At 49.0% G+C, this 15,274-nt stretch overlaps 1 long non-coding RNA gene across 3 annotated transcripts; it reads left to right on the top strand.

Annotated features, from left to right (window-relative positions):
* The first annotated feature begins 264 nt into the window (after window positions 1-264).
* Window positions 265-14,753, top strand: LOC139078010 (uncharacterized). Of its 3 annotated transcripts, none has more exons than XR_011530672.1 (4): window positions 265-404; window positions 4,822-4,922; window positions 5,720-5,800; window positions 14,445-14,753. It is a non-coding gene; the product is annotated as an uncharacterized lncRNA (long non-coding RNA). The 3 variants fall into 3 exon arrangements; XR_011530673.1 differs by lacking the exon at window positions 14,445-14,753 and adding an exon at window positions 7,552-7,999; XR_011530671.1 differs by lacking the exon at window positions 14,445-14,753 and adding an exon at window positions 6,430-6,529.
* Window positions 14,754-15,274: the final 521 nt, after the last annotated feature.

The following is a 15,274-nucleotide window of genomic DNA, read 5'->3' as shown; positions in this document are numbered from 1 at the left end:
TCCCTGTCTGCATTTGTCATCTGACCCTCACCTCTCTTCTCACCCTTCAGGACTCGGCTCAAATGTCCCCACCTCAGAGGGCCCCCCTGTGCCCCTCCCTCACCAGGCCAGTCCTCATAGGTCTCTGTCTGCCCTCTTCCTAGGGCTTATCGCCGCCGCTCTCTGAGGGCGTTCCTTTGTCTGCCTCCTCCCCGTCCCCACAACTGACTGTAAGGAAGGCAGAGGGCCTGTGGGTCTTGCTCATTTTCAATGTTTGGTTCAACAGACGTTGCTGACCATCTGCTCCGTGCCAGGTGTTGTGCCATGGGCTGGGAGAGATGTGGGAGGGAAACCAGGCTGGGCTGCCCTTCTGGAGCATCCAGTGGAGAGAGGGAAGGAGTGGAAAACAACCTGGTGCTAGGAAGGTAGGGTTGAACTTGTGTTCATCCACCCGCCCATCCGTCCACCCGTTCATCCAACCCGTCTGTTTGTTCATCTACCCATGCACCTATCCAACCTTCTTTCCTTCCATGCGTCTATTTCTCCACTCATCCATCTGCCCATCTATCCATTAATTCATTTATCTATCCTTCCATTCACCCATCCATCTGTTCTGTCTGTCCATCCATCCACGCACTCACCTATCCATTCAATCCACCCACCCATCTGCCTCTGTCTATATGTTCATCCATATCCGTCCTTCTAGCCATCTGTCCATTTATTCATTCATCCATTAATCCACCCAACCACCCACTTGTCCATTCATTCATATTATTCATTCATATATTTATTCACTCATATATTTATTGTGTGCCTGCCACATGCCAGGCACTGTGTTGGGTGCTGGAGACACTCTAGTGAGAAAAACCTGAGGAGCTCTGACATGGAGCCCACATAGCTGGCAGCAGAGCTGAACATTACACATGCCAACATCCAGGAGCTTGTTACTGGGGGACAGGTCACTTGAAGGGAAGGTGCAGCCAGCAGGGAGAGGGTAAAAAGCAGGGTGGGTCCTGCTCCATCAGAGACCATGAGAAGGCTTTCCTGGGGAGGTACCAGGTGTGATAGGGCTTCTGCCGGCCTCCACTCTGGGGACACTCACCCTTGGAGCCCAGGCCCCGTGCTGTGAGGAAGCCCAGCCACAGAGAAACCGTGTGGGGAAGCTCCGAGGCCCCCTAGCCAGCAGCAGCCATCCAGTGACTCCGGCCCCAGCTTCTGCATCTTCCGGTTGAGGCCTTGATGTGGTAGACCAGAGACAAGCTGTGCTCCCTCTGCCGTGGGAACTCCTGATGCAGAATCTGAGAGCCAAATAAACCACTCCCACTTGGGGTGATTTGTTATGCATCCACGTAACCAGGCCTGGTGCTGTCCTGTGGGTACAGATGACCTGGCCCTGGGGAGTCCTCGACAGAGAGCAGCAGGCAATCTTAGGAGAGGGGGTCTCCTCATCCGCTTGCCCTCAGCCTACACGCTCCCCCGTTCCTCCTGAACGTGCAGGGACTTTGCCTCCTGGGCCTGAGAGGAGGCAGCAGGCCACTTAGCTCGGCTCCCGCAGGCCACCAGCAGGTGCAGATCCCCTGCAACTGGACTGTCCACTCCCCAACCTCTACCTTTTAGGGCCTTTGCTCAGCCCATGGTCCTGCCTGGAAAGTCAGCCCCTCCTCTCTTCCTGACCGATTCTGCCCACACTTCCAGGTTGATCCCTGTGCCCACACTCCCACCTCTTCCAGGAAGCCCTCTCTGACTGGAGTCCACAGTGACCTGTGTTTCTGGGAAACTCCAAGAGAATTCACTGGATGAAGAAAGTGATATTTTTCACCCTCGTATGCATTGAATGACTTTACTGTGTTTACTGTGTTTGGTTTTGTTCCAAAGTGGTTTGGCTTCCTTAGGTTGCAAAAAGTAGAGTCTGAGTGTGTGAATACATCACTCCTTGGTTACTGACTGTGTGCCTGGCTGAGGCCAAGCCCTTACTCCTCCCCCTCCCCCCGCCTCCTCCCCGCTCCCTGGAGGGCTCTCTTCCACGGGCCTCCCTGACCTTCCCTGCCTTCCTCTTCTTGCTGGCGCTCCTTCTAGTCTCCTGTCACTTCCTTCTGGGGCCTCAGCGCTCTGCCCTGGCCTGGCCATGTCCACACTCACTGGCTGATCCCACTGGACCCTGGCCTCTCCTGTGGGCTGCTGACCTGCGCAGCTCCCTGGCCTCAGGCTCCCAGTCCACCTGCCCTCAGCCTTCCCCCCAAGTGGGCGTGGCCCAGACAGAATCCTGATGTGTCTCCAACACACCCTCCCGTTGTCCCATCCTCCCATTGTCCATCTCTCTCCAACATCCCATCATCCAGTTGCTCAGGCAGGAGCTATCCACCGCTCTCTCTTTCTCTCACACCCGAGGCCAGAAAATCCTGTTGACCTGAATTTCAACATATTCCAGAATCCTCTGCTGGCGTGCCTGGAGGAGCCTCCGGCCTGGTCTCTCCCTCTGCGTGTCTCCCTACCACTTCCTCCTTCCGAAGCACCGAGAGCAGAGACTCAGGGCCTACACCCTGTGTCTGCCCAGCTCTCCCCTTCCGCTGGTCCCCCAGGTTCAGCTAGGCCTCTGCATCTTCTCATTTGCTGTTCCCACTGCCTGGATGCTCTTGCTCCAGGCCCCTAATGGCTCCACCCTTCCCTCTCTGTTCTGATGTCATTTTCTCAGACAGGCCATCCCAGCCACTGGCCACCCTATGAAATGGCAAAGCAGCCCCTCCTGGCAGGGCCTTGGGTCCAAGGGTCACAAACTCACTAGTGGGAAGGGCCATGGGATTTGGAGAGCATATTTCCTGGGGGGGGGGGCTGTTGCCCCAGACCTTTTAAAATTTTTTTCCTGAGGAAGATTAGCCCTGAGCTAACATCCATTGCCAACCCTCCTCTTTTTCTGGTTGAGGAAAATTAGCCCTGAGCGAACATCTGTGCCAATCCTCCTCTATTTTTTGGTATGTGGGACATGGCCCCAGCATGGCTGGTGAGTGCAGTGTCTGTGCCTGGGATCCGAACCCACGAACTTGGGCCACTGAACTAGAGTGCACAGAACTTTAACCACTCAGCCACAGGGCCAGGCCCAACCCCAGACCATTTTTTAAAAATTAAAGTAAATATTTTTTTTTTACAGATAAATACATACGAAAATTCAGTGAAATTTTCTCAGGAAAATTCCGTGGCTTCTCGAGAAGACATGGTTTTAAATGCCCTGGGCAGGGGCCGGCCCAGTGGTGCAGCGGTTAAGTGCACTCATTCCGCTTCTTGGCGGCCCTGGGTTCTCTGGTTTGGATTCTGGGTGTGGACATGGCACCACTTGGCAAGCCATGCTGTGGTAGGTGTGCATGATGGGAACAGCAGATTAGAAACGGCGATGGTAGGGTCTCCCCACAAAAGTGCCTTTCAGACAAGTCCGGACGGAAGGGGTGGCTTCCAGCTTGACCTAGCGCAGCGGGACCCCCCAGGAGGATCACAAAGGGACATGGTGGCATCCTGTCTCCCTCAGCTAGAACACAGGTGGCTGGGTGGCACCAACAGATAACCAGGGGAAGCCAGAGGGGCTCCAAGTCCAGAAGGCCAGGCAGCTCTGACTGCGGGCATGGGGTTGGCTGAGAACAGGAAGGGCAGTTAAGAGTCTTTCAAAGGAACACTTTGACCCCAGACCCAGGCCAGGAGGCTGCTTGTCCCACATGGGCTGGCAGAAGACTGGAGGTCCAGGGCTGCTCTTAGAGGTCAGTGCCAGAAAGCTCTGGGGTTGGGGGTCCAAGTACAGCCAAGTGCAAGAGTGAGGCACCCAAGAGAGGAACAGGGAGATGAGTTCACAGGCTTATCCCTAGAGGTGACCTTGGCCCCTGACCCTGCTCATTCCCAGAATGCTGGCAGCCAGGTGTGTCCCCCAGGCGGGAGACCAGAGGATTCTGAAGAATTGGACTGGCCTCTCAAGACCTCTGGCCAAGTGCCTGGACCCTGCTCCTTCACCTGACAGGCCCAGCCTCACCCACGCAGCCACACTGCTTCATGTCGGCACTTGTGTGCCTCTTGTGAAGACCCGGGGACCACGAGGATCACCAGACCCTCGAAATAAGAGCATCTAACACAAAAGATGGATTTACACCTACCAAAATATAAGAGTCTGGAGGAAACAGAAACAGTGTGGAGAGGAAGAGAATATAAAAAAGAGAACACCACCAGAGAAATGAGAGAAAATATTGCATCCATGACCTAAGAACAGGAGGCTACAAAAAAGGAACAGGCAGGGGCCGGCCCAGTGGTGCAGCGGTTAAGTTTGCACATTCTGCTCCTGTGGCCTGGGGTTCGCTGGTTCAGATCCCAGTTGCGGACATGGCACTGCTTGGCAAGCCATGCTGTGGCAGCCATCCCACATATAAAGTAGAGGAGGATGGGTATGGATGTTAGCTCAGGGCCAGTCTTCTTCAGCCAAAAGAGGAGGATTGGCAGCAGATGTTAGCTCAGGGCTAATCATCCTCAAAAAAATAAATAAATAAAATATAAAAAGGAAACAGGCAGAGGATAAGAGAGAGCTCTTTTTTATTTTTTTAAAAATAGCAAAAATGAAAACTCAATCAAGATAAATTTCCCATAAAGTAGAAAAAATGAAAAATGGGAGAGAAAACAGAAAATTAGACCATCAGTCTAGGCGCTCTAATGTGCAATTAATGAGTTCCAGAAAAAGAAAACGGAAGAGAGAGCATCATTGAGCAAATTTACCAGGCAACGTGCTAAAACAGAAGGATGGGAAGGGCTGAAGGAATGAAAGACCTGACCCGGGTACAGCGTTGTGAAATTGCCAGAACCTGCTTTTCGTTGCAGAATGTCTACAGCAAATCTCAGGAGGGCCGTGTAAAGTCATCTGCAGGTGACAAGGGACTCCAAGCACTTCTCTCAGGAAGCTGCTGGAGGGCACACAAGGAGTGAGTGGGGCCCCAGGAAATGGGATCAACCCCAGAGGGGCTCAGGGAGCCTGGAGAGCTAGTGTCCGGCGGGAGGCAGAATCAGGGTGCCCGAGAGAGGCCCTGGGGAGAATGGGGCCGAGGATCGTCATCTGCTTCCCCTGGGTGGCAGGGTGGCTGGAACATGCCTCCCTGAGTCCCTGGAGAGGCTCAGGGATGGAAGGAAGCCAAGCACAGAAACTGGACCACAGGAACAACTGACACCAGGATAGCTGAGGCATGGGCTCGCCAGGTTTGCAGGCACAGGGACCCCCCACCCCCACCCCGCAACCAGGTTGTGAGCAGAGGAAACGAGTGGGTAGGGGGCACTGGGAAAGCGCAGACCCCTCATGTTGCTACACAAGTTTAATCACTAAACATTAGGAAATCTCCAGAGACAGCTTGGAGATGGGGGGTCCTGTAGGGGTGGGAAGAGGGAGCAGGGAGGGCTCTGCTTCCTCAGGATGCTCTTGGCTCCAGATGCAAATTATGTTTTAAAAGAATTGGGAGGATGGTAGTCCATCCATGCCCTGTCCCCCTGCGGAAGAGTCATCTGTTGTGTCTGAGGGAAAGGAGTGCTGGTGGCTACAAGAGGTGGGCCCGGGGCACCCGAGGGAGGGTGGGCCCTGCTGTCCAGATGGGATGCAGATAGTGAGGATGGACCTGCACAAGGCTGCTGCAGCCAATGGCGCTGGATCCGCAGATCATCGAGCCATCAATTCATTCAATAAGTGGTTGATTGAGTAATTCTCCCAGTAATTGACGCATTTATCACACAGACATCCATTGAGCACCTTCCACATGTGAGACCCTTGCTAGGTGATGGGGATGGAGCCAGGATCCAAAGTCCTGTGACACCGGTAAGCTGGTGGGAAGGCGGCAATCACCAGTCGGTGTGGTGGGAGCATTGTAGGTCGGGGCTGGGAAGCATGGTGAGGGCTCCCACCTCTGTCCAGCAGACGTCCTCTACCTTGCCACAATTTGGACTTACCTGGGGCTTAGAGTCCACCTCCAGGGAGCCTGGTTGATTGGCCTGGGTGGGGCCTGGGATGGGGACTTTCCAAAGCTGCGAGAAGGTTCTAAGCGGCACTCAGGGACACGAACCACAGGCCTAGGGCGAGCCAGGGAGGGCTTCTGGACAGAGTGAGACTTTAGGAGGAAGGAGGGGGCGGGGAGCAGGGGCTGGGAAGGACCTGAGCTGAGGGACAGCTGGGGAAGGCCTGGGCTGAGGAAGAGGGTGTGAGAAGGACCCTGGAAGAGGATGCCGCAGCAGCCTCTGAGCCCACTGGAGGGACAGCTCCAGTGGGCACCTGTCCGGGAGGCGGGCAGTTGCTCTCAGATGCCTGGTGGTGTGAACTGAGGCTTGCTGGGATGACCCGTAAGGGCTGTCGGCGGGGTGTGCATGTGATCTGAGGGTTTCCGGGTGAAGAGCATGCTTTTGGGACTTCCTTCCTGGCTACCTCCTTGGCTTCCTCCCTGTTCCGGACAGTGGCTCCTGGATTGGGGCGGGGTGACCAGGGGAAGGTGCATGGAGGCTCAGCAGGGCCGGCTACCTGCCCAAGACCCCTGGGCCGGCCGGCAGAGTCGAGGGCCAACCCAGGGGCACCAGCCTCCACCACAACATGGAGAGAGCTCGGTTCTGGAGAAAGCTGGTTGGTTCTGGATAAAATGCTGAGCACCTTCATCTGCTGCAGAATGACACCCTCACCCCACAGTTCTCTTCTGTTTCAAACTCTCAGCCGAAGGGACTCATTCACCCTCACCTCTCGTTCTTTCTGGAAGACAAGGATTTTTTTGTAGGGGGAAATGTACTGAAACAAGAGTGCTCTTGTCCTCCCATTTTCTTTCCCACAAGGCTTGGCTGGAAAGAAGCGCAGTGGGTGTCCCCATGTCCAGGGTCATTTCCTGGCTGGGTAAAGCGGGCCCTGCCCATCTCACCTCGGGTGGGAGAAACTGTCAGAGAACCTGTGACCGAATGAGTGGCTGGCTGAGAGCAGGCCTCCCCCACTGCCACCTGGATGTCCAGGCCACCCTTCTCTGGAGCCTCACACTCGTTCCTCCCAGAGTCCCCTCCTGGATGGCCACCAGGATGGTCTGGGCGCTGACTTGGCTGCCGGGGCCCTGCCAGCCCTGGCCTGTCCTCTCGCTGGCCAGCCGTTCACAGCAGCCCTGGCGCCATGACCCAGCTTCCCACTCTGGGTCACATGCAGCTGGGCTCAGCGAGGTCAGAGGGTCCCAAAAGGGAGGACGAAAATGGCCCGCCTCTGTTAAGGATGAAGCCTATGCCTGTCCTAAATTGCCACCAGCCCCTCTGTTCTGCCCAGTTTGTCCAGCAGTCGTCAATGCCAGGGGCCTGTTCCCGGAGAAGTCTTGCAACAACTGTGTTTTGCTTGGGCTCCAAATTACCCATCACTTCACCCCTCGGGGCGACAGGCGGCTGAACATCAGAGTGGCAGCAAGCAGGGGAGCCCCAGCTCAGGGACAGCTGAGAACCCATACCAGTCACCAGCTGCAGTGGGCACAGGAATGTTGATGAGACTACTTCTGGGTATGTCCCCAAAAGAACGGAAAGTAGGGGCCTGATGAGACATTTGCACACCCATTTTCACAGCAGCATCATTCATGATGGCCAAGAAGTGGAAACAGCCCAAGTGTCCGTCAATGGAGGAATGGATAAGCAAAATGTGGTCCATTCACAAATGGAATATTATTCAGTCTTAAAAGGGAAGGAAACCCTGACACCTGCTACAGCATGGACGGACCTCGAGGACATTATGCTGAGTGAAATCAGCCAGTCAGAGAGAGACAAATACTGTATGATTCCACTAGGATGAGGTATCTAAAGTAGTCAAATTCTTAGAAACAGAAAATAGAATGGTGGTTGCTGGGGTGGCGTGGGGGGGAGTGGAGAGTCGTTTAATGGGTATAGAGTTTCAGTTTGAAAAGTGGAAAAGATGAATAAGTGAAAAGATGAAAAAGTTCTGGAGAGCTATTGTACAACAATGCAAATGATTTTGACAGTACTGAACTGTACACTTAAAAATGGGTAACATGGTGAATTTTGTGGTATGTGTTTTTTTACCACAACTAGAAAAAAAAAAAGATGTCGATGGGAGCAGATAGCTGTATTGGAGAGAGCCCTGGCTGGGAATTCAGGAAATTCGGATTTTGGTCCACATTCTCCCTTTTCTGGTGGCCTTAGTCAAGTCACCTGCCGTCTCTGGGCTTGGTTTCCTTCTCCTACAGAATGAGGGGTTTGTTTTAGGCTTTCCAGTTCAGAAAGCTGAGTGTGCACAGATGAGCCTGCCACAGTCCCTCATTGACTTTCACTCAAGTGTGACATTTACAAAAAAACTACACACATCAACACATTCTCTCAAACCAAACACACCCCTTTGATGCCACTGCATGAACAGACCACCATTTATTTATCCATTTACTGCTGATGGACATTTGGGCTGGTTCCAGTCTGGGGTGACGGTGACTGGTGCTGCTCTGACCATTCCAGCACTTCCCCTGGTGCACACAGGACTTGTTTCTGTTGGGTACACATGGGGGAGAATTGCTGGGCAGTTACATGGCTTTAGCAGAAATTGCCAAACAATTTTCAAGGTGGTTGAACCAATTCCTACTCCTATCAGCGGTGCTTCTCTTCCTCGAAAACTAGATGGAGTGGGTCCTTTTTTTTCTTAAAGATTTTATTTTTTTTCCTTTTTCTCCCTGAAGTTCCCCGGTACATAGTTGTGTATTTTTAGTTGTGGGTCCTTCTAGCTGTGGCATGTGGGACGCCGCCCCAGCATGGCCTGATGAGAGGTGCCATGTCTGCCCCCAGGATGTGAACCAGTGAAAGGAGTGAGTCCTTTTGAGTTGGTTTTTCTGGTGGGTCCGCAGTGGGTTTAATTTGCGTTTCGCTGGTGGCCGATGAGGACGAGCACCTTTTCACACCCCAGTTATCCTGTCCATCAGGAGTGATGCGCCTGTTCTAGTCTTTTTCTATTTTTCTGTACTGTGCTTATCTTCTTCTACTTTGTGGACTGCAGTTCCATTCTTTTTTTCTTTTTTTGAAGGATGATTAGCCCTGAGCTAACATCTGCTGCCAATCCTCCTCCTTTTGCTGAGGAAGACTGGCCCTGAGCCAACATATGTGCCCATCTTCCTCTCTTTTATATGTGGGACGCCTACCACAGCATGGCTTGCCAAGCGGTGCCATGTCCACACCCGAGATCCGAACCCGCGAACCGCAGGCCGCGGAAGCGGAACGTGCGCATTTAACCGCTGAGGCACCAGTCCGGTCCTTGTTCCATTCTTTTAATTGTCTCTTTCGATGAGAAGTTCTTAATGTAGTCCAACTTATCAATTTCTTCTCTTTGTAGAGTTTACCACTTTTTGTGCTTATTTTAAAAAATCTTTACTTACTGCAAGATTATAAACATGTTTCCTTCTAAAGGTTTTATTATTTTACCTTTCACATTTAGATCACCAATTCAGCTGGAACTGATTTTTCTGCATGGTGTGAGGTTTGGGTCTAGATTTATTTTTCACTCTTATGGGTAGCCAATTGACCAGCACCAATTATTGAAAAGACCATCCTTTCCCCATTGCAAGGCATTGTCCCTTCTGTCATAAATAGGTTGACTATGTCCATGAAAATTTTTCTGGACTCTTTATTCTATTCAATTAGCCTATCTATCTGTTCTTGCACTGATACCCCACTGTCTCAATTGCTGTAACGGTCGTGATATCTGGTAGTGTAAGTTCTCCCGTTTTGTTCTTCTTCAAGATCACCTTGGCTGTATTTGACCTTTTGCATTTCTGTACGGATTTTAGAATTAGCATGTCAGTTTCTGAGGGAAGCATTGTAAACTATGCATTGCTTTAATTGCAGCCCACACATTTTGATATGTTGTATTTTCAGTACTATTCAGTGCAAATTATTTTCGAATTTCCCTTGTGATTTTTTTGACCAGTGGATTACTTAGATATTTCCATATTTGGGGTTTTCATAGCTATCTTCTTGTTACCGATTTTAACTTAATTCCAGCGTAATCAGAGAACCCATTCTGGATGATTTCCTTTTAAGTTTATTGAGACTTGTTTTATGGCCCAGTGTTCAGTTTATCTTGCTGGATGTACTACAGGCAATAGAAAGGAGTGTGTTGGGGTACTGTGATAAATGTCATTAGGTCAAGACAGTCTGTACTGTTGGTCACATCATTTGTGTCCCTACTGAGCTTTTTGACCATTTGTTCTATCCATTGCTGAGAAACGGGTGTTAAAATCTCCAACAATGACTGTTGAATTATCTATTTCTCTGTTTAATTCTGTCAATTTTTGCTTCAAATATTTTGAAGCTGTTTTGAGGCACACAGCAATTTACGGTTTTTGTCTTCTTGTTGAGTTACCCATTTCTCATTAGGCAGCGTCCCTCTTTCTCTCTGACAGTCCCGTGTGTTGAAGTCCATCTTATGTGACGTTGTTGTTGCCTCTGGAGCCTGGTTAGGCTTTCTGTTTGCGTGACACATGTTTGTCAAGTGCCTCTCCTGAAGAGAGCACGTGGCAGAGTCTTGCTTTTTTATCCTTTTAATTGAAGTGTTTAATGCTCACCCTTTCATGTGACGATGAATTGGTGGGTTTTAGGTCCGTTGTCTATTTCAGTTTGTTCCTTCTAAAATGTCCTCTTTTGCTTTCTTTTAGATTATTTGAATATTTTTTAGCATTCCATTTTAGTGTATCTGTTGGATTTTCAGCTATCTCTTTGTGCTATTTATTTTAGAGGTTGCTTTAGGGATTACAATGCATATCCTTAACTTTTCAGTCTTCTTCGAGTTAATACTGTATCAATTCTCATAAAATGTAGAACCCTTTCAATTTTATAGGTCCATTTTTTTACTGTAGTTGTGTGTATTACATGTATATACAACAAAAACCCCACAATTCAATGTTATAATTTTTGCCTAGATATATATATTTTAGAGAAATTAAGAGGAAAAATAGTCTTTTATATTTATTCAGGTATTAAACATTTCTGATGCGTTTCATTCTTTCCTGATGATCAAGTTTCTATCTGGTATCATTTTCCTTCAGCCTGAAGAATTTCCTTTAGCACTTTTTGTAATACAAGCCTCCTGGTGATGAATTCCCTTAATTTCCTTTCATATTAACATGTCTTTATTTACCCTCATTCTTGAAAGCATTGGACATTCTACCGCAGGTCGACAGGCTTCCTTTCACTGCTTTCAGGATGTTGTTCCACTCTCTTCTGGCCTCCATAGCTTCTGAAAAGCAGTCATCAGCTGTTGAGTCTCCGTTCCCTGCGTGAGATATGCTTTTCTACAGCTACTTTTTAAAGATTTGTCTCTTTACATTTGGTTTCCAACAATTTGACTGTGATGCATGGTTTTCTTTGATTTTATCTTAGTTGGGGATTGTGGAACTTCTTCGAGTAGGAAAATTTATGTCTTTTGCCAAATATAAGAAAATTCCAGAAATTATTTTTTTCAATTGCTTTTCCCTGCCCCATTGTTTCTCTCCTCTCTTTTTGTAATTTCACTTACACATATGTAGACATTTTTATGTTGTCCCTTTAGGGACAAAGATCCCTTAGGCTCTTTTTATTTATTCCCCACTGTTTCTTTTTCAGATTGAATACATTCTATTGATATATCTTAAAGTTTATTTATTTTCCACCATCATCTCCACTCTTCTGTTAGGCCCATCCACTTAACTTTATGATATTAATTTTCACTTCTAGAATTTCCATTTTTAAAATATAGTTTCTAGTTCTCTGTTTTGATTTTTTAAAAAACCTTTTTGCTTCTTAAAAGCATATTTCCCTTTACATGAAAATTGTAGTTATAATAGTTACTTTAAAATCCTTGCTTGCTCCATCATTAGGGTCATACCAGGAATCAAGCTCTTTTACTTTTTTTTTGAGAATGGCTAATATTCTTTTCTTTCCTTCTTTTTCTCCCCAGTAATTTTATTGAGATTATAATGGTTTATAACTTTGTGTAATTTTGGGTGTACAATATTATTTATCAGTTTCTGAATGGACTTTATCATGCTCACCACCAGTAGTCTGATTTTTGTCCATCACTGCACATCTGTGCCCCTTTACCTCTTTTGCCCACCCCAACCCCTCCCCTCTGGTAACTACTAATCTGTTCTCTTTGACCATGTATTTGTTTATCTTCCACATACGAGTGAAATCATGCAGTATTTGTTTTTCTCTGTCTGGCTTATTTCACTTAACATCATACCCTCAAGGTCCATCCATGTTGTTGCAAATGGGACGATTTTGTCTTTTTTTAATGGCTGAGTACTATTCCATTTATATTCTTTTTCTTTGTATAGTGAGTAATTTTAGATTGTATCTTGGACATTGTGTTATTTTGTGTTGACTTTGGATTCTCTTATATTAATTCAAAGAGAGTTGATTTTAGTATTTTTGTGTTTGTGTTAGCCAAAGCAGTTGACCTGGTGGGGCTCAGACTGTAAACACCGTCCCTTGGACAGCAGCTCAGATCTCATCCCAGTTCTTTCATTCTCAACCAAGGTGCCTGGAGTCTACCCATGCCTGTGCTCCAATGTCACCTACAGATTTAGGCCCAGTCAATACACAGAACTTGGGTCTCCCCTTCTCTCGCTCCTTCCTTTCTGGGATGCCCCCATACTTCCCTGAGGGTGTCAGTGTCTCAACTCTGTCTCCTAGCTCTTGAGGCAAGAAAGACTGCAGGTGTTTTGTTGGCCCTGCACGGCATGGACTGTGGCCTGTCCTTAGGCTAGAAGCTGTGAGAACAGGCAGCTCACCTGGCTGTCCCCTTCTTCTAAGTGTTGCCTCCTCTCCAGCATCTGCCGGCCTCTGCGCATGCTGGCGGCTCCAGGTGAAGGTTGTTTTCTATTTGTCTAGTGTTCAGAGCGCCGTCCTGGGGAGGGTCAGTTCCGCAGCAGTTTACTCCGCCATACTGGAAACGGGGCCCAGCTTGTCAGCTTCTGTGAAAAACCCTGCTGGGGTCTGGAAAACTGTTTTGCATCAAATTTGTAGGTCATGTTGGGGAGAAATGACGTTTTTACAATATTGAGTGTTCTGTTTCTTCAACTTGGTCTATCCCGCCATGTATTTATTTCTTCTGCAATTTCTCTCAATCTTGTTTTACAATTTTCTCTCTATAGGTCTTGCACTCTTTTTTGTTACTTTTATATCGAGGTATTTGGTTTTTTGATGTTTTTGTAGATGGTCTCATTTAAAAAGTTTAAATTTTTACATCTTAACTGGCATCTAGTGGTCAGTGCCTAATATCTTAGCTTTATACACCCCGCCCAAACAATTAATGCTTACTAAAGGAACGTTACCAACGATGAAGCGGTGGCTCGCTGCACCTCCACCACACCTGCGGTGAAGCTGGAGGTTCTCATGAGGGGGGTTTTCAGGGATTGGGGCTTGGGCTTTACAAACTGAGCATGTAAGCTGAACGAGGGGCAAGTTATGTTAGGAATTAGCCAAAGCAACAAGCAATTCTAAGTAACCATCTAATGGGCATCCTGCTTAGAAAACGGAGCCTGGCAGCATCACAGCTTTCCAGGGAAGCGGGGTCAAGATGCCACCAAGCTCCTCTCACTTGATAGTAAGGCCGTTTCTTGCTTGCTGGGGTGGTGAAGGGGACACCACAGGAGACTGACCTGCTGCAGTAATGTCGGGACAGGGAAGTTCCCACCTGAACTTTGACATAAGCTCCTCTCCGAGCTAAACTAGTAAAACTCATCCTCGCTGGCTGTAGTGAGCCATTTGTGGGAGTCGGCCAAGACTGCTGTAAATGAGTCACTCGAGTTTGCAGACAGGCCCCCTCCCTCCAGATCTTGGTCAGTCTTGGAGAGGAAGCAGGCCTGACACTGACCATAATTTAGGAGTGGACGTCTAATCCGTGGTGTCCTGCCACGCTTAGAGAGGCCGTATGGACGCAGGGGTCGGTCAGCTGTGGCAGTCTGGAAAGAGCAGTGCGGGTGTCTGTCAGCTTGGGTTTCGTTCCACCAGGAAAGAGACCTTGGGCTACTGACTTAACCTTCCCAAACTTCAGTTTCCTCACCTGCAACACAGGCTCGGCTGGCACGGAGGGAGTGTTCAAGGCATCAGTGTGGTTACTACTGGTGGACACTCAAGCACATTTGAGCATTGTCACTTTCTTGGCAAGGCAGAACAGGGAGGGGACTGTCTTGGCCAGTGGACTCCACTCCAGACCCATCAGGTTGCAGGCTGCTGTCTCATGCTCCAGCCTCTTTTAGCTGTGTGCGGGGCAAAGGGGCCAGTCAGACTGATGAGTGCCTTCTGACTGATGTGTGAGGTCTTCTCCCCAAAAGTGGACAAGCTGGTCATGGTGTAGTGGGTTGAATAGTGTCTCCCCCAAATTCATGTCCACCCAGAACCTCGGCATGTGATATTATTTGGAAATAGGGTCTTTGCACATGTAATTAGTTAAGGATCTTGAGATGAAATCTTTTGGATTTAAGGTAGGCCCTAAATCCAATGACTGATATCTTCATAAGATGAGAGGATGCAGAGAAACACACAGAGGAGGAGCCATGTGACTAGGGAGGCAGAGAGTGGAGTGATGCTGCTGCGAGCCAAGGAATGCCTGGAAGCTGGAGGCGGCAGGAAGGATCCTCACTTAGAGCCTCTGGAGGGAGTGCGACCCTGCTGACATCTTGGTTTTGGACTTCTCGCTTCTACAACTGTGAGAGAATAAATGTTCAAGTCCCCAAGTTTGTGAGAATGTTATGATGGCCCTAAGAAACAAATGCATCTGTGTTTACAGATCAGTTATGTGTTCATGAGTTTGTCCCTGGGATGGGGACCCATTCTTGACCCTGGGCACATCCTGCTGAGTCTGCAGTGCTCAGTGCTGCCAGCGGAGGGAGGGGGGTGTGGGGGTGTGGGAGCTTGGGGGTGGTCACCCAGGTGAATGGGACTCTGGGAACTGGGCCCGGGGTCACCAGCTGCAATCTAGCTGCATGTCTCTTAAAAAAAACAAAATCGTTTTGTTATGTAGTATCTCAGGCAGACAACAAAAGCATCGGAAACATAACGAACACTGCATATCTCTCGCAGCGAGAGCAACGCCGAAATGATTGACTCTTGGTTGTTTATTCTTTTGAGTGTGCCTATGCTTTCTCTGTTTTATTGAAAAGACAACACACTACTTAATACACTTAAAAGGACAGGACCTTGCACATCTGCAGGGCCGCAGGTGGCGAGGACGTGCTGTTGCTGGGTTCTGCCATTTTCACTTGCAGCAAACATTCTCCCACGTTTAAACGTGGTGTTTATATTTGCACTCATT

Source organism: Equus przewalskii, chromosome 21 (genome assembly GCF_037783145.1).
Source record: "Equus przewalskii isolate Varuska chromosome 21, EquPr2, whole genome shotgun sequence".
Taxonomy (NCBI): Eukaryota; Metazoa; Chordata; class Mammalia; order Perissodactyla; family Equidae; genus Equus; species Equus przewalskii.
Note: the sequence above shows the minus strand (reverse complement) of the source record. Positions and strands in the feature narration are given on the sequence as shown.